The following is a 22735-nucleotide window of genomic DNA, read 5'->3' as shown; positions in this document are numbered from 1 at the left end:
AGATCCAACCAGTCCACCCTAAAGGAAATCAGTCCTGAATATTCATTGGAAGGATTGATGCTGAAGCTGAAGCTCCAATACTTTGGCCTTCTGATGTGAAGAACAGACTCATTAGAAAAGACCCTGATTCTGGGAAAGATTGAAGGCAGGAGGAGCAGGGGACGACAGAGGATGAGACAGTTGGATTGCATCATCGACTTGATAAACATGAGTTTGATCAAGTTCTATGATTTGGTGATGAACAGGGAATCCTGGCGTGCTGCAGTCCATGGGGTCTCAAGGAGTCAGACATGACTGAACTAGTGAACCAATGTGAGTTTATTTCTGGGTTCCTAATTCTATCCCTTTGGTTTATAGGTCTGTCCTTATGCCAGTTTTACATTTTTCTGAGTACTATACTTTTTAGTAAGAGTTGAAATTTGGAAGGTGTCATCCTTCAACTTTGTTTTAATAATGTTTTAACTATTTAAATCTCTCGATATTCCATATGAGCTTTAGAATGTGATTTTCCATTTTTTGCGAATACCATTGTGATTTTGATGGGGATTACACAGAATCTGTAGATCACTTGGGGGTAATGTTGACATCTTAACATTATTGTCTTCCAATTCATGGACACAGGATAGTTTTCTGTTTACTTGTGTCTTCATTTTCTTATCTCAATATGTATATATCTTTTAGTCTTTATTTTTACTTTATTTTGCTTTACAATACTGTATTGGTTTTGCCATACATTGACATGAATCTGCCACGGGTGTACATGAGTTCCCAATCCTGAACCCCCCTCCCACCTCCCACCCCATATCATCTCTCTGGATCATCCTCATGCACCAGCCCCAAGCCTCCTGTATCCTGTATCAAACATAGACTGGTGATTCATTTTTTACATGATAGTACACATGTTACTATGCCATTCTCCCAAATCATCCCACCCTCTCCCTCTCCAACAGAGTCCAAAAGTCCTCTCTATACATCTGTGTCTCTTTTGCTGTCTTGCATGCAGGGTTATCATTACCATCTTTCTAAATTCCATATATATGTGTGAGTACACTGTATTGGTGTTTTTCTTTGTCTTACTTCACTCTGTATAATAGGCTCCAGTTTCATCCACCTCATTAGAGCTGATTCAAATGTATTCTTTTTAATGGCTGAGTAATACTCGACCCAATCAAGACATGGGCCAAAGAACTAAATAGACTAGACATTTCTCCAAAGAAGACATACAGATGGCTAACAAACACATGAAAAGATGCTCAACATCACTCATTATCAGAGAAATGCAAATCAAAACCAAAATGAGGTACCATTTCACAGCAGTCAGAATGGCTGTGATCCAAAAGTCTACAAGCAATAAATGCTGGAGAGGGTGTAGAGAAAAGGGAACCCTCTTACACTGTTGGTGGGAATGCAAACTAGTACGGCCACTATGGAGAACAGTGTGGAGATTCCTTAAAAATTTGCAAGTAGAACTGCCTTATGACCCAGCAATCCCACTGCTGGGCATACACACCAAGGAAACCAGAATTGAAAGAGACACGTGTACCCCAATGTTCATCACAGAACTGTTTATAATAGCTAGGACATGGAAACAACCTAGATGTCCATCAGCAGATGAATGGATAAGAAAGCTGTGGTGCATATACACAATGGAGTATGATCTCAATATTTTGATATTTTCAATTATGAGTCTTTTTACTTTGTTAAGTTTATTGTTAAGTATTATTGTTTTTAATTCTATTGTAAATGAAACTGTGTCCTAATTTCCTTTTTGGATTGCTTGTGCTAGTATGTAGACATACAGCTGATTTTTTAAATATTTATTTTGTATACTGCTACTATGATGTTTTGCCTATGAGTTCTAACAGATGTGTGTGTGTGCGTGTGTGTGTGCATATGTGTATTTGTGTGTATTCTTTAGGGTTTACTAGAATTAAGATCATGTCATTGAAGATATAGTTTTATAATTTCTTTTCCAATCTGGAAGCCTTTTAGCTTCTTCTTCTTCTTCTTATATATTTTTTTTTTTTTTGCCTAAACATTTGGGCTAGTATATCTACTGATATGTTGAATCTGAGTGATAAAATCAGGCATCCTTGTCTTGCTCCTTATCTAGTGGGAAACATTTTGGTCTTTCATCATCCCTAAGTATGATGCTAGCTGTGGTTTTTCCTATTTGGCTTTTATCATATTGATAAATTTCTTTATGTTTCTAATTTACTGGCTGCTTTTATCATGAAAGGGTGCTTGCTTTTTTCAAATATATTTTTCTGGATCAATTTGTTATGATCACATTTTTCCCTTCAATCTACTCATGTGTTACACTATATTGATTGCTTTTCCTACTTAAAAATCACCCTTATATTCCAGAGATAAATCCTAATTGGTTACAATTATTTTAATATGCTGTTGAATTAAGTTTGCTACAATTTTGTTGAGGATTTCTGAATCTATTGGATTGTCCAAAAAGTTCATTTAGGTTTTCTGTAAGATGTTATGTAAAAACTCAAGCAAACTTTTTTAATCTACCCAATATACTCATAAAGGATATTGATTTGCAGTTTTCTTTCAGTGTCATTGACTGCTTTCAGGACAATGCTGACCTCATAGAATGAGTTAGAAAATGTTCTTTTTTCATTTTTTAGGAAAAAAGTTGAAGATTAGAGCTTAGTCTTTAACAATTTCTGATAGGCTATATCAATAAAATTTGATATTATATTTTTGTTTGGAGGAGATTTTAATTAGGAATTCAGTTTTCTTACTTTTTATAGACCTATTCAGATTTTCTGATTTTCTATTTCTTCCTGAGAAGAAATTTTGGTAGTTTTGAATGTTTTTAAGAATCTGTCCATGTAATCCAGGTGTCTAATTTAGTGCCATACTGATGTTCATAATATTCTTTTATAATCCTTTTTATCTCAGTAAAATTAGTAGTAAACTTTCTTTTCTAATTTCACCATTTAGTAATTTGAGTCTTCTATTTGATTTAGTCAATCTAGCTAAAAGATTGTCAACACTGTTGATATTTATTTTTTTTTAATTTTCTTTATTATTATTATATTTCACTTATCTCCACTTCAATATGTAGTATTTAATCCCCTCTCCTCTTAGCTTTGAGTTTAATTTGCATTTTATGTTCTACTAGCTTAAAATATAGAGTTGTCTTTCTTCTTTTAAATAAATGCATTTAAAGTTATAAATCTCTACCTTATCACTGCTTTTACTGCATCATATGAGTCTTTGTATATTGTGTTTTTGTTTCTTTTGCACTGATGTATTTTATAATTTACTTTGTGATTTATTTTTGATCTCCCAGTTATATCAGTTCAGTTCAGTTCAGTTGCTCAGGCATGTCTGACTCTCTGCGACTCCGTGAACTGCAGCACACCAGGGCACCCTGTCCGTCAACAACTCCCGGAGTCCACCCAAACCCATGTCCATTGTGTTGGTGATGCCATCCAACCATCTCATCCTCTGTCGTCCCCTTCTGCTCCTGCCCTCAACCTTTCCGAGGATCAGTGTCTTTCCAAATGAGTCAGCTCTCCGCATCAGGTGACCAAAGTATTGAAGTTTCAGCTTCAACATCAGTCCCTCCAATGAACACCCAGGACTGATCTTCTTTAAGATGAACTGGTTGTATTTCCTTGCAGTTCAAGGGACTCTCAAGAGTCTTCTCCAACACCACAGTTCAAAAACATCAATTCTTTGGTTCTCAGCTTTCTTTATATAACTGTATGCTATTTTCTTTCCATACATCTGTGTGTTTTCCAGTTTTCTTTTAGTTATTGATATCTATTCAATTCAGAAAAGACACTTTATGTAATTTCTATCTTTTTAAATTTGTTAAGACTTGTTTTATGACTGCGCATATGGTCTATTCTGAAGAATAGTATATATACACTTAAGACAACTTTTGTTCTTGAGTTAATTGTTCCTCATTTATCTGTTGTGCTTAATTGTTTCACTCATGTCTGACTCTTTGTGAACTTATGAACTCTGGCTTGCCAGGCTCCTCTGTTCATAGGATTCTCCAGGCAAGAATGTTGGGGTGAGTTGCCATGCCCTCTTCCAATGGATCTTCTCGACTTAGGGATAGAAACTGCGTTTCCTATTACTGTTGCACTTCAGGAAGATTCTTTGCCACTGAGCTACCATGGAAGAACATAGATCTGCTCAGTTCAGTTCAGTTCAGTTGCTCAGTCGTGTCCTACTCTTTGTGACCCCATGAATTGCAGCACGCCAGGCCTCCCTATCCATCACCAACGCCCAGAGTTCATTCAAACTCACGTCCATCGAGTCAGTGATGCCATCCAGCCACCTCATCCTCGGTCGTCCCCTTCTCCTCCTGCCCCCAATCCCTCCCAGCATCAGAGACTTTTCCAATGAGTCAACTCTTCGCATGAGGTGGCCAAAGCACTGGAGTTTCAGCTTTAGCATCATTCCTTCCAAAGAACACCCAAGGCTGATCTCCTTCAGAATGGACTGGTTGGATCTCCTTACAGTCCAAGGGACTTTCAAGAGTCTTCTCCAACACTACAGTTCAAAAGCATCAATTCTACGGTGCTCAGCTTTCTTAAAAAAGAGCTTCACGACCAAGATAGCCACTATTGTATGATCACTCACCTAGATTCAGACATCCTGGAATGTGAAGTCAAGTGAGCCTTAGAAAGCATCACTATGAACAAAGATAGTGGAGGTGATGGAATTCCGCTTGAGCTATTTCAAACTTGAAAGATGATGCTGTGAAATTGCTGTACTCAATATGCCAGCAAATTTGCAAAATTCAGCAATGGTCCCAGGACTGGAAAAGGTCAGTTTTCATTCCAATCCCAAAGAAAGGCAATGCCAAAGAATGCTCAAACTACCACACAGTTGCACTCATCTCACACACTCTAAAGTAATGCTCAAATTTCTCCAAGCCTGGCTTCAGCAAAACGTGAACCGTGAACTTCCAGATGTTCCAGCTGATTTTAGAAAAGGCAGAGGAACCAGTGATCAAATTGCCAACCTCCACTTGATCATCAAAAAAGCAAGAGAGTTCCAGAAAAACATCTATTTCTGCTTTATTGACTATGCCAAAGCCTTTGACTGTGTGGATCACAATAGATCTGTTAGGTAGGTATAATTATTTTACTGGGTTATTGAAGTCCTTTATTTCCTTATTTTACCTTATTTTGCTATCTACTCCATTATTTAAATTAGGTATTGAGGTCTGCAAGTATTATCCTATATCTATGCATTTCTTTCCTCAATTTAGTCAACTAAAATTTCATATGCTTTGTGCTCTTTTATTAGGATACATGTATGTTTCTACTTGCTGTATTTGCTTGATGGACTGAGCCTTAATCAATATATAATGTTCCTCTCTATTATCTGTATTATTTTATTACCTAATGTTTATTTGGCTGATAATTATATAAGTACTCTAGATCTTTTTTGGTTAACATTTTCTTGGAATATCATTTTAAATTCTTTTACTTTTTATCCCTTTGCATCTTTTCATCAGATTCTTGTACATTTTACATAAATGAATCATGCTTTTTCATTCATTCTTCCATCATCTCTCTTAATTTAAGACTCTTTATCCATTTACATTAAAATTAATGATAATAAAATAATTCTACCTCTTTGTATTTTTTAAAGAAATGATTCATTTAAAAAAGCATATTTCATGTCTTATTCAGATATAATTGACAAGCAGCAAAGTATAATTTTAAAGTGTTACAGCATAGTGGTTTGACTTATGTACACCATACAATAATGATCACAGTAAGTTTAGAGAACATCCATCATCTCATATAGATACAAAATTAAATAAATAGAAAATGAATTCCTTGTGATGGAAACTCATAATTTTCTCTATTAACAACTTTCATATAACAGTGTTAATTATAGTTTATATTTTACATTATAGTCTTAGCATTTATTTACCTTACAGCTGGAGTTTATCTGTCTTGACTAGCTTCATCCAGTTGCCCTTTCCCCACCCCTGCTCCTCATAACCACAAATCTGATCTTTATCCTATGAATTTTTTTTTAAAGTATAGTTGGGCTATACCACTATGTTAGATTCTGGTACACAATATAGTGATTTGACATTTCCATACATTTTGCAAAAGCCACCATTATAAGTCTAGTTAGTACCTGTAACCATACAGATACGTTATATAGTTACAGATATATTATATAATCATTAACTATATTCCACACACTGTGCTTTTCAAAGTTGTTGCTTACTTTGTGAGTGAAACTTTGTTCCTCAATCTCCCCCACATATTCCTCTGCCTGCTCTAAGGCAATCATCTGTTTTTCCTCTGTATTTACAATGGTGTATTTGTATACTTGTGCTTGTTAATTTTTCTTTCTTTTTTTTAAGATTCCATATATAAATGAAATCATGCAGTATTTGTCTTTCTGTGCTTGGCATTTCATTTAGCATTAATACCCACTAGGCCCATCCATGTTGTCTTACATGGAAAGATTTTAATTTTTAAGCCATATATATATGAGCCACCAAGGATCACCAGAGATCACCAGGCATTGCCAAAACCTTTGACTATGTGGATGACATCAAACTGTGGAAAATTATTCAAGAGATGAGAATACCAGACCACCTGACCTGCCTCCAGAGATATCTGTATGTAGGTCAAGAATCAGCAGTTATGGAACAACGGACAAATTGGGAGAGGAGATATCAAGGCTATCTATTGTCACCCTGCTTAGCTAACTTATATGCAGAGTACATCATGTGAAATGCCAGGTTGGATGAAGCTCAAACTGAAATCAAGATTGCATGGAGAAATATCAATAACCTCAGATATGCAGATGACAACACCCTTATGTCAGAAAGTGAAGAAGAACTAAAGAGCCTCTTGACGAAAGTGAAAGAGCAGAGTGAAAATGCTGCCTTAAAACTCAACATTCAAAAAATGAAGATCATAGCATCCAGTACCATCACTTCATGACAAATATATGGGGAAACAATGGAAACAGTGAGAAACTTTATTTTGGGGGGCTCTAAAACCACTGTAGATGATAACTGCAGCCATGAAATTAAAAAAAAAAAAAAACTTGCTCCTTGGAAGAAAAGCTATGACCAACCTAGACAGCATATTAAAAAGCAGAAACATTATTTTGTCAACAAAGATCTGTCTAGTCAAAGTTATTGTTTTTCCAGTAGTCATGTATAGATGTGTGAGTTGGACTATAAAGAAAGCTAAACACTTAAAAAATGATGCTTTTGAACTGTGGTGTTGGAGAAGACTCTTGAGAGTCCCTTGTACTGCAAGGTATCAAACCAGTCAATCCTAAAGAAAATAATCCCACATATTCATTGGAAGGACTGATGCTGAAGCTGAAACTCCAGTTCGTTGGCCACCTGATTCAAAGAACTGACTCATTGAAAAGATTCTGATGCTGGGAAAGATTGAAGGTGGGAGGAGAAGGAGACAACAGAGGATGAGAAGATTGGATGGCATCACCAACTCAATGGACATGAGTCTGAGCAAGCTCCTGGAGTTGATGATGGACAGGGAAGCCTTGTGTGCTGCAGTCCATGAGGTCACAAAGAGTTGGACATGACTGAACAACTATAGTGAACTGATGGAACACTAGTATTGAAGGGGGTGCATACATCTTCTGCTGTGAGAACACCCAAATTGCAACTAGCTCCTGAACAACCATTGACAGGAGAATGTTGGAATCCACAATAAAAATATACCCCATGATGAAGGGCAAAGAAGAAGGCACAGCAAGTGTGTAGGGGTGGCACAGCACTTTAAAAATCAAATGTCATGCCTGCCAGAGACACTTGAAGGGCACAAACAAAATCTTGTGAGCACCAAGACCAAGGGAAAGGAGCAGTGTCTTCCACAAGAGAATGAGCCAGACCTACATTTGAGCATTTGAGGGTCTCTTGTGTGGGCATGGGTCAGCAGTGGCCTACCATGGAGACAGAGCCTCTGGCTACAGCACTCATCGGAGGCACAGCATGTGGTATAAGTCCTCCTGAGGGAGGATGCCATTAGCTCCGCTATAGAGCTGCCAAGCAGGTGACTCACAAACTGGAGAATAAGTATAACAAAAAGTCCTCACACTGGTGGAAAGTTCTAGGCCCCACAACACTTCCCATTCTGGATATCCAGTAAAGGGACTGAGTATCCCTGGGGAATCTGACTTTGAATGTCAGCAGGATTTGAATGAAGAAATTCCACAGGACTGGGGAAACAGAGACTATTGGAGGCCACAAACAAAATCTTGTGTGAACCAGGGCCCAGGAGAAAGGAGCAGTGACCCTACATGAGACTGAGCCAGATTTGATTGTGTGTGCTTGGGAATCTCTGGCAGAGTTGTGGGTCGACAGTGACCTTTGTGGGGTCAGGGGCACTGACTACAGCAGCCCCAGAGGCCTAGAGTACTGGCATAAGTCCTTATTGCCATTGCCCCTATCATAGTTTGCCCTGAGGACAAACTACAGGGAGGGAACACAGCCCCACCCATTAGCAGAAAATTGAATTAAAGGCTTACAAGCAGGAGAACAAGACCCAGTTCTCCCCACAGGCAGGTGATCCTTTCAAGAAGCTTGCACAAGCCTCTTATCCTCATCCATCAGAGGCTGCTGCTGCTGCTGCTAAGTCACTTTAGTCCTGTCTGACTCTGTGCGGCCCGTAGATGGCAACCCCCTAGGCTGTTCTGTCCCTGGGATTCTCCAGGCAAGAATACTGGAGTGGGTTTCCATTTCTTTCTCCAATGCATGAAAGTGAAAAGTGAAAGTGAAGTCGTTCAGTCATGTCCGACTTTTCACGACCCCACAGACTCCTACCAGGCTCCTCCATCCATGGGATTTTCCAAGCAAGAGTACTGGAGTGGGTTGACATTTCCTTCTCCACCATCAGAAGGCAGGCAGACTGAAAACCACAACCAAAGAAACTCACCAAACTGATCACAAAGTCTATAATTTTGCCTAACAATGAAACTGTGAGTCATGCCCTGTAGGGCCACCCAAGACAGACAGGTCACGGTGGAGAGTTCTGACAAAATGTGGTCCACTGGAGAAGAGAATGGCAAACCACTTCAGCATTCTTGCCTTGAGAATTCAATGGTTAGTATGAAAAGGCAAAATTATATGACACTGAAATATGAATCCCCGGAATGTTAGGTGTCTGATATGCTACTGGAGAAGAGCAGAGAAATAACTCCAGAGAGAATGAAGAGGCTGAGCCAAAGGGGATACAATGCCCAATAGTGGATGCGTCTAGTGGTAAAAGTAAAGCCCAATGCTGTAAAGAACATTACTGCATAGAAACCTGGAATGTTAGATCCTTGACTCAAGGTAAATTGGAAGCAGTCAAACAAGATGGCAAGAGTGAACACTGACATTTTAGGAATCAGTAAACTGAAATGTACAGGAAATGGGTGAGTTTAATTCAGATGACCACTATATCTACTACTGTGGGAAAGAATCTTTTAGAAGAAATCCAGTAGACCTCATAGTTGACAAGAGAGTCCAAAATTCAGTACTTGGGTGTAATCTCAAAAATGACAGAATGATCTCGGTTCATTTACAAGGGAAATCATTCAATATCACAGTAATTCAAGACTATGTCCCAAACACTAATGCCAAAGTAGCTGAAGTTAAATGGTTCTATGAAGAACTACAAGATCTTCTAAATATATCATGAAAAAATGATGTACTTTTCATCATGAGGATTGGAATGCAAAAGTAGGAAGTTAAGATATACCTGGAGTAAAAGGCAAGATTGGCCTTGAAGTGCAAAATGAAGCAGGACAAAGGCTAAAAGAGTTTTGCCAGGCGAAAGCACTGGTCATAGCAAACACCCTCTTCTAACAACACAAGTGATGACTCTATATATGGACATCACCACATGGTCAATACCAAAATCAGATTAATTATATTCTTTGTAGCCAAAGATGGAGAAGTTCTATACAGTCAGCAAAACAAGACCAGGAGCTAAATGTGGCTCAGATTATGAATTTGAGGTAGAAATTACTAGACAGTCAGTGTAGGACACTGATACCTTGATCTTGTTTTTAATAAACATCTAGCTCCGCTGGCCTAAAGTTATACCCATTGTACATTTCCTGGAATGTGTCCTTGGATTGATACATTATGAGCCCTCAGATACAGGGAAGGCAGAACTTCTGTTCTATATGCCTGGGGGAAAAATAACTGGGAGCTCATAAAACTGATCCATTGTGAAATGGCCAGAAATCATGAATAAGGGTGAGGATTTAATCTAAGGATCAAGAGAAGCTGTAAAGATGTTTTAAGTTCAGCATTTTGACAGGTTGGTTAGAAACAATATGATTTAAGAACAGAATCCAGCCAAAAATGTACAGAATAACACTGGTAAATATATAAAACTGCTGCAACCTTCATTTTCTGGGGGACTCTTTACCCCCTCTGAGTGTCTGTGCTGATACTTTTGTATCTTCCTTCTCTAATAAATCCTATTTGCTTACTGTCTTGAGTATTTGCTTCTTTTTGAGTTCATTCTTCAGCTCTGTGAACAAGAACTTGGATTCATGTTTTAAACTCCTCATTGCAAAATTCAGTCTTAAAAAGAAGAAAGTAGGGAAAACAACTAAGCCATTCAGGTATGAGCTAAATTAAATCTTTTACACCTATACAGTGGAAGTGACAGATTCAAGGGATTAGATTTGATACACAGAGGGTATGAAGAACTATGGACAGAGGTTCATAACGTTATACACAAGGGAGAGATCAAAACCACCCCCAAGAAAAAGAAATGCAAAAACACAAAGTAGCTGTCTGATGAGACCTTACAAGTAGCTGAGAAAAGGAAAGATGCAAAAGTCAAAGGACAGAGAAGACATACCCATCTGAATTCAGAGTTCTAGAGAACATCAGGGAGAGACAAGAAAGCCTTGCTAAGTGAACAATGTAAAGAAATAGAGGAAAGCAATAGAATGGGAAAGACTAGAGATCTCATCAAGAAAATTAGGGATACCAAGGGAACATTTCATTCAAAGATGGGCACAATAAAGGATAAGAACAGTATGTATCTAACAGAAGCAGAAGATATTAAGAAGAGGTGGCCAGGATATGCTGAAGAACTATACAAAAAAGATCTTAGTGTCCCAGATATCCATGATGGTGTGATCACTCACCTAGAGCCAGGCATCCTGGAGTATGAAGTCAAGTGGGCCTCAGAAAGCATCACTACGAAAAAAGCTAGTGGGGGTGAGAGAATTCCCATTGAGCTATTTCAAATTTTACAAGATTATGCTGTTATAGTTCTGCACTCAGTATGCCAGGAAATTTGGAAAACTCAGCAGTGGTGACAGGACTGGAAAGGCTCAGCTTTCATTCCAATCCCAAAGAAAGGCAATGCCAAAGAATATTCAAACTACCACACAGTTGCACTCATTTCACATGGTAGCAAAGTAATGCTCAAAATCCTTCAAGCAAGGCTTCAGCAGTACTTTAACCATGACCTTCCAGATGTTCAAGCTGCATTTAGAAAAGGCAGAGGAAAGAGTGATCAAATTGCCAACATTCGTTGAATCATAGAAAATGCTAGATAATTCTAGAAAAACTTTACTTCTGCTTCATTAAATATGCTAAAGCATTTGACTGTGTACATCACAACAAATTGTGGAAAATTCTTAAAGATATGAGAATACCTAACCACCTTACCTGCCTCCTGCGAAACTTATATGCAGGTCAAGATGCAACAGTTAAAAGCACACATGGAACAGTGGACTGGTACAAAATTGGGAAAGGAGATATCAAGGCTTTATATTGTTCCCTTGCTTATTTAACTTATATGCGGAGTACCTCATGAGAAAGGTTGGGCTGGATGAAGCACAAGCTGGAATCAAGATAGCAGGGTGAAATATCAATAACCTCAGATATGCATATGACAGCACCCTTATGGCAGAAAGCAAAGAAGAACTAAAGAACTTCTTGGTGGAAAGCAAAGAAGAACTAAAGAACTTCTTGGTGAAAGTGAAAGAGGAGGATGCAAAATTTGGCCTAAAACTTAACAATCGGAAAATGACGATTATGGCATCCAGCTTCATCACTTCATGGAAAATAGATGGGGAAACAATGGAAACAGTGGCAGACTTTATATTCTTGGGCTTCAAAATAACCGTGGACAGTTACTACACCTATGAAATTAAAATACTCTTGGTCTTTGGAAGAATAGTAATGAAAACCTTTGACAACATATCAAAAAGAAAGGACATTACTTTGCCTACAAAATCTGTATAGTATAAGCTATGGTTTTTCCAATAGTCATGTTTGAATATGAGACCTGGACAGTACAAAAAGGCTGAGCACCTAAGAATTCATGCTTTCAAACTGTGGTTCTGGAGAAGACTCTTGAGAGTCCCTTGGACTGAAAAGCAGTCAATTCTAAAGGAAATAAACCCTGAATGTTCATTGGAAGGATTGATTTCTAATCTGAAGCTCGAATATTTTGGCTCCCTGATGTGAACAGCTGAGTCATTGGAAAAACCCTGATGTTGGAAAAGACTGAAGGCAGGAGGAGAAGGGGACTTCAGAGGATGAAATGTTTGGATGGCATCACTGACTCAATAGACATGAATTTGAGCAAACTCCAGGAATTGGTGAAGGACAGGGAAGTGTGGCGTGGCGCAATGCGTGGCGTCACAAAGCGTGAAGAGTCTGACACAATTAAATAACTATATATATATATATATATATATATATATATATATGCTTTCCAGGTGGCACTAGCAGTAAAGAACCCTCCTGGAAATATAGGAGACACTAAGAGACTCGAGTTTGATCCCTGATTTCAGAAGATCTCCTGGAGGATGACAAACAAAAGACTCTAGTATACTTACCTGGAATATCCAATGGACAGAGTGGCCTGGCAGGCTACACTTCATAGGGTCACAATAAATTGAAGATGACTGAAGTGAATGATGCTAAAACTGAAATTCCAGTACTTTGTCCACCTCATGAGAAGAGTTGACTCATTGGAAAAGACCCTGATGCTGGGAGGGATTGGGGGAAGGAGGAGAAGGGGACGACTGAGGATGAGATGGCTAGATGGCATCATGGACTCGATGGACGTGAGTCTGAGTGAACTCCGGGAGATGGTGATGAACAGGGAGGTCTGGTGTGCTGCAATTCATGGGGTCGCAAAGAGTCAGACACGACTGAGCGACTGAACTTCAGTTCAGTTCAGTCGCTCAGCCGTGTCCAATTCTTTGTGACCCCATGAACAGAGCATGACAGGCCTCCTTGTACATAACCAACTCCTGTGTTCACCCAAACCCATGTTCATTTAGTCAGTGATGCCATCCAACCATCTTAATCTATGTCATCCCCTTCTCCTCTTTCCCCTCAATCTTTCTCAGCATCAGAGTCTTTTCAAATGAGTCAGCTCTTCGCATTGAGTGGCCAAAGTATTGTAGTTTCTGCTTCAACATCAGTTCTTCCAATGAACAACCCAAGCATCTCCTACAGGATGGAGTGGTTGGATCCCCTTGAGAGTTCAAGGACTCTCAAGAGATTTTCCAAACCACAGTTCAAAAGCATCAATCCTTCGGCACTCAGCTTTCTTCACAGACCAACTCTCACATTCATACATGACCACTGGAAAAACCATAGCCTTGAATAGATGGACCTTTGTGGCCAAAATAATGTCTCTGCTTTTGAATATGCTATCTAGGTTGATAATAACTTTCCTTCAAATGAGTAAGTGTCTCTTAATTTCATGGCTGCAATCACCATCTGCAGTGATTTTGAACCCAAAAAATTAAGTCAGCCACTGTTTCCATTATTTCCCTATCTATTCCCCATGAAGTGATGGGACCAGATGCCATGATCTTAGTTTTCTGAACGTTGAGCTTTAAGCCAACCTTTTCACTCTCCTCTTTGACTTTCATCAAGAGGCTTTTCAGTTCCTCTTCACTTTCTGCCATAAGGGTGGTGTCATCTGCATATCTGAGCTAATTGATATTTCTCCGAGCAATCTTGATTCCAGCTTCTGCTTCCTCCAGCCCAGCATTTCTCATGATGTACTCTGCATATAAGTTAAACAAGCAGGGTGACAATATACAGCCTTGACATACCCCTTTTATTATTTGAAACCAGTCTATTTTTCCATGTCCATTTGTAACTGTGGCTCCCTGACCTGCATAGAGGTTTCTCAGCAGGCAAGTCAGGTGGTCTGGTATTCCCATCTCTTTCAGAATTTTCCACAGTTTATTGTGATCTACACAGTCTTGGCATAGTCAATAAAGAAAAATATTTTTTTTTTCTCGAATTCTCTTGCTTTTTCCATGATCCAGTGGATGTTGACAATTTGATCTCTGGTTCCTCTGATTTTTCTAAAACCGGCTTGAACATCTGGAAGTTCACGGTTCATGTTTTGCAGAAGTCTGGCTTGGAGAATTTTGAGCGTCACTTTACTAACGTGTGAGATGATTGCAACTGTGCTGTAGTTTGAGCATTCCTTGGCATTGTATTTCTTTGGGATTGGAATGAAAATTGACCTTTTCCAGTCCTGTGGTCACTGCTGAGTTTTCCAAATTTGCTGGCATATTGAGTGCAGCATTTTCACAGCATCATCTTTCAGCATTTGAAATAGCTCAACTGGAATTCCATCACCTCCACTAGCTTTGTTCGTAGTGATGCTTCCTAAGGCCCACTTGATTTCACATTCCAGGATGTCTGGCTCTAGGGGAGTGATCACACCATGGTGATTATCTGGGTTGTGAAGATCTTTTTTGTACACTTCTGTGTATTCTTGCCACCACTTCTTAACATCTTCTGCTTTTGTTAGGTCGATAGTATTTCTGTCCTTTTTCGAGCCAATCTTTGCATGAAATGTTCCCTTCGTATCTCTAATTTTCTTGAAGAGATCTCTAGTCTTTCCCATTCTGTTGTTTTCCTCTCTTTCTTTGCATTGATCTCTGAGGAAGGCTTTCTTATCTCTTCTTGCTATTCTTTGGAACTCTGCATTCAGATGCTTATGTGTTTCCTTTTCTCCTTTGCTTTTCACTTCTCTTCTTTTCACAGCTATTTGTAAGCCCTCCCCAGACAGCCATTTTGCTTTTCTGCTTTTCTTTTCCATGAGGATGTTCTTGATCCCTGTCTCCTGAACAATGTCATGAACCTCCTTCCACATTTCATCAAGCACTCTATCTATCAGATCTAGTCCCTTAAATCTAATTTTCACTTCCATTGTATCATCATAAGGGATTTGATTTAGGTCATACCTGAATGGTCATGGTGGAGAGGTCTGACAGAATGTGGTCCACTGGAGAAGGGAATGGCAAATCACTTCAGCATTCTTGTCTTGAGAACCCCATGAACAGTGTGAAAAGGCAAAATAATAGGATACTGAATGAGGAACTCCCCAGGTCGGTAAGTGTCCAATTTGCTACTGGAGATGAGTAGAGAAATAACTCCAGAAAGAATGAAGGGATGAAGCCAAAGCAAAAACAGTAGCCTGTTGTGGATGTGACTGGTGATAGAAGCAAGGTCCGATGTTGTAAATAGCAATATTGCATAGAACCTGGAATCTTAGGTCCATAAATTAAGGCAAATTGCAAGTGCTCAAACAGGAAATGACAAGACTGAATGTCGACATTCTAGGAATCTGCAAACTAAAATGGACTGGAATGGGTGAATTTAACTCAGATGACCATTATATCTACTACTGTGGACAGGAATTCCTTGAAAGAAATAGAGTAGCCATCATGGTCAACAGAAGAGTTCAAAATGAAGTACTTGGATGTGATCTCAAAAACGACAAAATGATCTCCTTTCGTTCCCAAGGCAAACCATTCATTATCACGGTCACTCACGTCTATGCCCCAACAAGTAACGCTGAAGAAGCTGACATTGAACTGTCCTATGAAGACCTGTAAGACTGTTTAAAACTAACACACACAAAAAAGATCTCCTTTTCATTATAAGGGCCTGCAATGCAAAAGTAGGAAATCAAGAAACACCTGGAGTAACAAGCAAATTTGGCCTTGGAATATGGAATGAAGCAGGGCAAAGGCTAATAGAGTTGTGCCAAGAGAACACACTGGTCATAGCAAACACACTCTTCCAACAACACAAGAGGAGACTCAACACATGGACATCACCAGATGGTCAAAACCAAAATCAGATTGATTATATCCTTTGCAGCCAAAGTTGGAGAAGCTCTACACAGTCAGTAAAAAAAAAAAAAAAAAAGACCAGGAGCTGACTGTGGCTCAGATCATGAACCCCTTATTACCAAATTCAGACTGAAATTGAAGAAAGTAGGGAAAACCACTAGACCATTCAGGTATGACCTAAATCAAATGCCTTGTTGTTATAGAGTGGAAGTGAGAAATAGTTCAAGGGACTAAATCTGATAGAGTGCCTGATGAACTATGGACAGAGTTTCATGACATTGTACAGGAGACAAGGATCAAGACCATCCCCATGGAAAAGAAATGCAAAAAAATAAAATGGCTGTCTGTGGAGACCTTACAAATAACTGTGAAGAGACGTGAAAAGCAAAGCAGAAAATGAAAGCTATAAGCATCTGAATGCAGAGTTCCAAAGAATAGCAAGAAGAGATAAGAAAGCCTTCCTCAGAGATCAATGCAAAGAAAGAGAGGAAAACAACAGAATGGGAAAGACTAGAGATCTCGTCAAGAAAATTAGAGATACCAAAGGAAATTTTCATGCAAAGATGGGCTCCATAAAGGACAGAAATGATATGGACCTAAAAGAAGCAAAAGATATTAAGAAGTGGTGGCAAGAATACACAGAAGTGTACAAAATAATCTTTACTACCAAGATAATCACGATGGTGTGAACACTCAGCTAGAGCCAAACATTCTGGAATGTGAAGTCAAGTGGGCCTTAGAAAGCATCACTATGAACAAAGCTAGAGGAGGTGATGGGATTCCACTTGAGCTATTTCAAATCCTGAAAGGTGATGCTGTGAAAGTGCTGCACTCAATATGCCAGCAAATTTGGAAAACTCGGCAGTAGCCACAGGACTGGAAAAGGTCAGTTTTCATTACAATCCCAAAGAAAGGCAATGCCAAAGAATGTTAAAACTACCGCACAATTGCACTCATCTCACATGCTCTAAAGAAATGCTCAAAATTCTCCAAGCCAGGCTTCAGCAATATGTGAACTGTGAACTTCCAGATGTTCAAGCTGGTTTTAGAAAAGGCAATGGTCAAATTGCAAACAGCTGCTGGATCATGGAAAAAGCAAGAGAGTTCCAGAAAAAAAAAAAAAACACATCTATTTCTGCTTTATTGATTATGCCAAAGCCTTTGACTGTGTGGATCACAATAAACTGTGGGAAATTCTGAAAGAGATGGGAATACCAGACCACCTGACCTGCCTCTTGAGAAATCTGTATGCAGGTCAGGAAGCAACAGATAGAACTGGACTTGGAACAACAGACTGGTTCCAAATAGGAAAAGGAGTATGTCAAGGCTGTATATTGTCACCCTGTTTATTTAACTTATATGCAGAGTACATCATGAGAATTGCTTGGCTGGAAGAAGCACTAGTTGGAATCAATATTGCCAGGAGAAATATCAATAACTTCGGATATGCTGATGACACCACCGTTATAACAGAAAGTGAAGAGGAACAAAAAAGCCTCTTGATGAAAGTGAAAGATGAGATTGAAAAAGCTGGCTTAAAGCTCAACATTCTGAAAAGTAAGATCATGGCATCTTCTCCCAGCACTTCATGGCAAATAGATGGGGAAACAGTGGAAACAGTGTGAGACTTTTTTTTTTTTTTCTGGGCTCCAAAATCACTGCAGATGGTGATTGTAGCCATCACATTATAAGACGATTATTCCTTGGAAATAAAGTTATGACCAACCTAGATAGCATATTCAAAAGCAGAGATATTACTTTACCAACAAATGTCCATCTAGTCAAGGCTATAGTTTTTCCATTAGTCATGTATAGATGTGAGATTTGAACTGTGAAGTAAGCTGAGCACTGAAGAATGATGCTTTTGAACTGTGGTATTGGAGAAGACTCTTAGGAGTCCCTTGGACTGCAAGGAAGTGCAACCAGTCCATTCTAAAGATCAGTCTTGTGTGTTCTTTGGAAGGAATGATGCTAAAGCTGAGACTCCAATACTTTGGCTACCTCATGGGAAGAGTTGACTCACTGGAAAAGAGTCTGATGCTGGGAGGGATTGGGGGCAGGAGCAGAAGGGTACAATAGAGGATGAGATAGGTGGATGGCATCACAGACTCAATGGACGTGAGTTTGAGTGAACTCCAAGAGTTGGTGATGGACAGGGAGGTCTGCTGCTGCTACTGCTGCTAAGTCGCTTCAGTCGTGTCTGACTCTGTGGGACCCCATAGACGGCAGCCCACCAGCCTCCCCTGTCCCTGGGATTCTCCAGGCAAGAACACTGGAGTGGGTTGCCATTTCCTTCTCCAATACATGAAAGTGAAAAGTGAAAGTGAAGTTGCTCAGTCGTGTGCGACTCTTAGCGACCCCATGGACTGCAGCCCACCAGGCTCCTCCCTCCATGGGATTTTCCAGGCAAGAGTACTGGAGTGGGGTTCCATTGCCTTCTCCAACAAGGAGGCCTAGCGTGCTGTAATTCATGGGGTCACAAAGAGTCAGACACAACTGAGCAGCTGAACTGAACTAAACTGAAATTGTCTGTAAAGCTTTTGTTTTCTCCTTCATATTATGGTAATTGTTGATAAGTATGATCCTGTTGCATTTACTTTGCTGTTTAGGGTTCAAGTTTATACACCTTTTCTGTATTTCCTGTCTATAGAAGATCCTTTAGCATTTCTTGAAGAGCACATTCAGAGGTATTGAATTCTCTCAGCTTTTGCTTGTCTGTAAAGCTTTTGATTTCACCTTCATATTTGAGTGATATTCTTGCTGGGTACAGTAATCTGGCTTGTAGGTTTTTCTCTTTCATCACTTTAAATATGTCCTGTCATTCCCTTCTGACCTGAAGAGTTTCTATTGAAAGATCAGCTGTTATCCACATGGGAATCCCCTTGTGTGTTATTTGTTGTTTTTCCTTTGATGCTTTTAATATTTGTTGTGTTTTTTTTTTTTTGTATTTGATCTTTGTTAATTTGATTAATATTTGTCAGCTTCCCTGGTAACTTAGAGGTTAAAGCGTCTGCCTGCAATGCAGGAGACCCGGGTTCGATCCCTGGGTTGGGAAGTTCCCCTGGAGAAGGAAATGGCAACCCACTCCAGGATTCTTGCCTGGAGAATCCCATGGACAGAGGAGTCTGGTGGGCTACAGTCCACGGGGTTGCAAAGAGTCAGACACGACTGAGCGACTTCATTTTCACTTTCACTTGGGTTGTTTCACCTTGGCTTTATTCTGTTTGGGACTCTCTGAGTTTCTTTGACTTGGGTGGCTATTTTCTCACCCATTTTTGGAAAGTTTTCAGCTATTATCTCCTCAAGTATTTTTCATGGCCTCTCTTTTTGTCTTCTTGGAATCCTATGATTCGAATATTGGCATGACTGACATTGTCCCAGTTGTATCTGAAGTTGTCCTCATTTCTTTTAATTCTTTTTTTTTATTTTTTTCCTCTCTACTTCATTTATTTCCATCATTCTATTTTCTGCCTCACTTTTCCCATCTTATACCTCAGTTATTCTACTGTTTTTTCCTTCCAGAGTGTTTTTATTCTCAGTTATTACATTATTCATTATTAATTGACTCTTTTTTATTTCTTCTAGGCCCTTGTTAAACATTTCTTGCATCTTCTCAATCCTTGTCTCAAAACTATTTATCTGTAACTCCATTTTGTTCTCAAGAGTTTGGATCATTTTTACTATCATTATTCTGAATTCTTTTTCAGGTAGACTCTCTATCTCCTCCTCTATTGTTTGGTTTGGGGGGCTTTTATCATGTTCCTTTACCTGCTGAATATTTCTCTGCCTTTTCATCTTTTTAGATTGCTGTGTTTGAGGTGGCCTTTCTGTATGCTGGAAGTTTGTGGTTCCTTTTTATTGTGGTGGTTCCTCCCTGTGGGTGGTGTTGGATAACTGGCTTGTCAAGGTTTCCTGGTTAAGAAAGCTTGCACTGGTGTTCTGGTGGTGAAGCTGTATCTCTTCTCTCTGGTTGCAGTGAGGTGTCCAGTAGTGAGTTTTGAGGTGCCTACGGGCTTGGTGTGACTTTGGGCAGCCTGTATTTTAATATTCAGGGTTATGTTCCTGCATAGCTGAAGAATTAGCATGGTATGTCTTTCTCTGAATCTTGTTGGATCTTAGGTGGAGCTTTGTTCCAGTGTAGGTATGGAGGCTTTTGGATGAACTCTTGTTGATTAATGTTCCATGGAATCAGGAATATTCTGGTCTTCCAAATTTTTGAATTTAAGTGGCCTGCCTCTGCTTTTCGGTCTTATTCTTACAGTAGCCTCAAGACTTCTCCATCCATGCTACACTGATGATAAACTATCTAGGTTATTGGAGAAAAGATTCTCCACAGTGAGGGACACCCAGAGAGGTTCGCAGAGTTACATGAAGAAGAGAAGAGGGAGGAGGGAGATAGAGGTGACTAGGAGGAGAAGTGGGGGAATCAAAAGTGGAGACAGCAATGTAGCCAATAATCAAATTCCTATTTTCTTTACACAGACTGAAACACCCAGAGATGTTCATGGGGTTACATAGCAAAGAGAAGAGGGAGGAAGCAGATAGAAGTGACCAGGAGGAGAAGAGGGGGAGTCAAAAGGAGAGAGACAGATCTAGCCATAATCAGTTCCGTAAGCATTCTCCAGAGCCCAGACTACCCAAAGAGATTCACAGAGTTAGGTAGAGAAGATAAGGGGGAGGGAGGAGATAGAGGTGACCTGGGGGAGAAAAAGGAAAGTCAAAATGGGAGAAGGCAATCAATCCAGTAATCACACTCCTAAGTAAAAATGGGTACTGAAGATTTGATTCTTAAAGGTACAAAACATAATAAATACCAAAAAAACAAAAATTAAAAATCTAGAGTATAGGTTAGACTCTCAAAAATATAATATTAAAAAAATTTTCAAGAATTTTAAATATATATATATATGCAATTTGCTTTAAAAATAATGTCCTTTTGCAAGTTAATAGAAGGTTATAAAACTGAAAATTAAATGAGTAATAAAGGAGTTAATTTAAAAAAAATAAAATTAAAAATTATAATAGTAAAATATATCTAGAAATTTCTCTGGAGCTGTTGCAGGCAATGTGGTGTTAGTTCAGTTTCAGATAGGTCCTTGTTCCAGCTTATACTTATTTTCAAGGTCTATAGGCCCCTTACAATGTATTCAGTGCTAACTACATGGTTTTAATCTGTTACATCTGTCACTGCCAAAGCAGTTCCCTCTGTTTATTTTGCCTTCCTCTTTTTGCAAATCTATTGTGTCTAATTTCTGCCCTGACAGAAGGGGGCAAAAGTAGTCACATATTTAGGCTCACTTGTTCAGTTGTGCTGTGGGCAGTGAGGAAAACTGCAAAGAAATATCACTGGTGCATGTCGGGAGTGCTTGCAGTGTCTGGGCCACATTGGGTTTACCCCTGCTCATGGCGTGTGTGCTTTCCCGGTCTACACTGCTCAGGCTCCAGGTTGCTCTGAAATGGAACTGCCTAAAGTGGGCCCTTAGTTGTGTGCACTTCCCAGGACTAAGCCACTCAGGTTCAGGTTCTTGGGTATTTCACAATGGCACAGACTCAGTTGGGCCTGCGTTTTGTGCCCTTCCCAGGTCCGAGCAGCTCAGGTGACCAGATGCTGGGCAAGTGTATTCTCCCTAGGTGCGGCTATGCATTTTATCGTCTCCCTGGCCCCAGCGGCTCTGTTTCCTGGCTGCGGAGCAAGAGTGCCATCTCAGATGTTCTGTGTGTTTCCCCTGGGGAACTGATCTCGGACTGAGACCCTCCTGATGGATGTCAGCCATCCAGGATCCCAGGAAGACTTGGTTAGCAACTGGGCGCCTGCTCGCATTTTGGTCGAGGATGCCATCTCTGGGGCTGAGATTGCCCCTTTCTGGCTCTGGTTGTCACCTGCCTGTCTCTCTGCCTCTGGCGGGAGATTGGCCAATCTGCAGCCAGCTAGCTCTCCTCTGGTAATCGCTCAGTCCTTTGTTCTGTGAGTAGGCCTGGCAGTGCCTTAGGTTAGAGCTTTTCACACGAAAGTTTCTCTCTCTCTCTCTCTCTCTCTCTCTCTCTCTCTGTCTGTCTGTCTGTCTCTCTCTCTCTCTCTGTCTCTCTCTCTCTCTGTCTCTCTCTCTGTCTCTCTCTCTCTGGCTATCCCACTGTTTGGGTTGCTATCTCACATTAGCTCCCTCAGATTGTTCTCAGGGCATTCAGGCCGAGACCTTACCCTAAGCAATGGAGCCCATGGCTCCCTGTTCAGCCCCCACTTTCTGGTGGTGGATGAGAGTATCTGGGCTACTTCTCCACTGGGAGTTGTGGTTAGGCACATAATCTGTGGGTTTTATTTATTTTTTTCCTCCCAATTATTTTGCTCTCAGAGATTCCAAAACTCCCCACAGGCCCTCTAGTGAGAGGGTTTTCTGGTGTTTGGAAACTTCTCCTCTTTCATGACTCCCTCGCCAGGATGGGTCTCCATCCCTATCTCTTTTGTCTCTCTTTTTATCTTTTATATTTTGTCTTACTTCCTTTCAAATACACAGCCCAGTTCTGGGTGCCTGGTGTCCTCCACCAGCATTCTGAAGTTGTTGTGTGGAATTTGCTCAGTGTTCAAATGATCTTTTGATGAATT

Source organism: Ovis canadensis, chromosome X (genome assembly GCF_042477335.2).
Source record: "Ovis canadensis isolate MfBH-ARS-UI-01 breed Bighorn chromosome X, ARS-UI_OviCan_v2, whole genome shotgun sequence".
In the NCBI taxonomy this organism is placed as follows: Eukaryota; Metazoa; Chordata; class Mammalia; order Artiodactyla; family Bovidae; genus Ovis; species Ovis canadensis.
Note: the sequence above shows the minus strand (reverse complement) of the source record.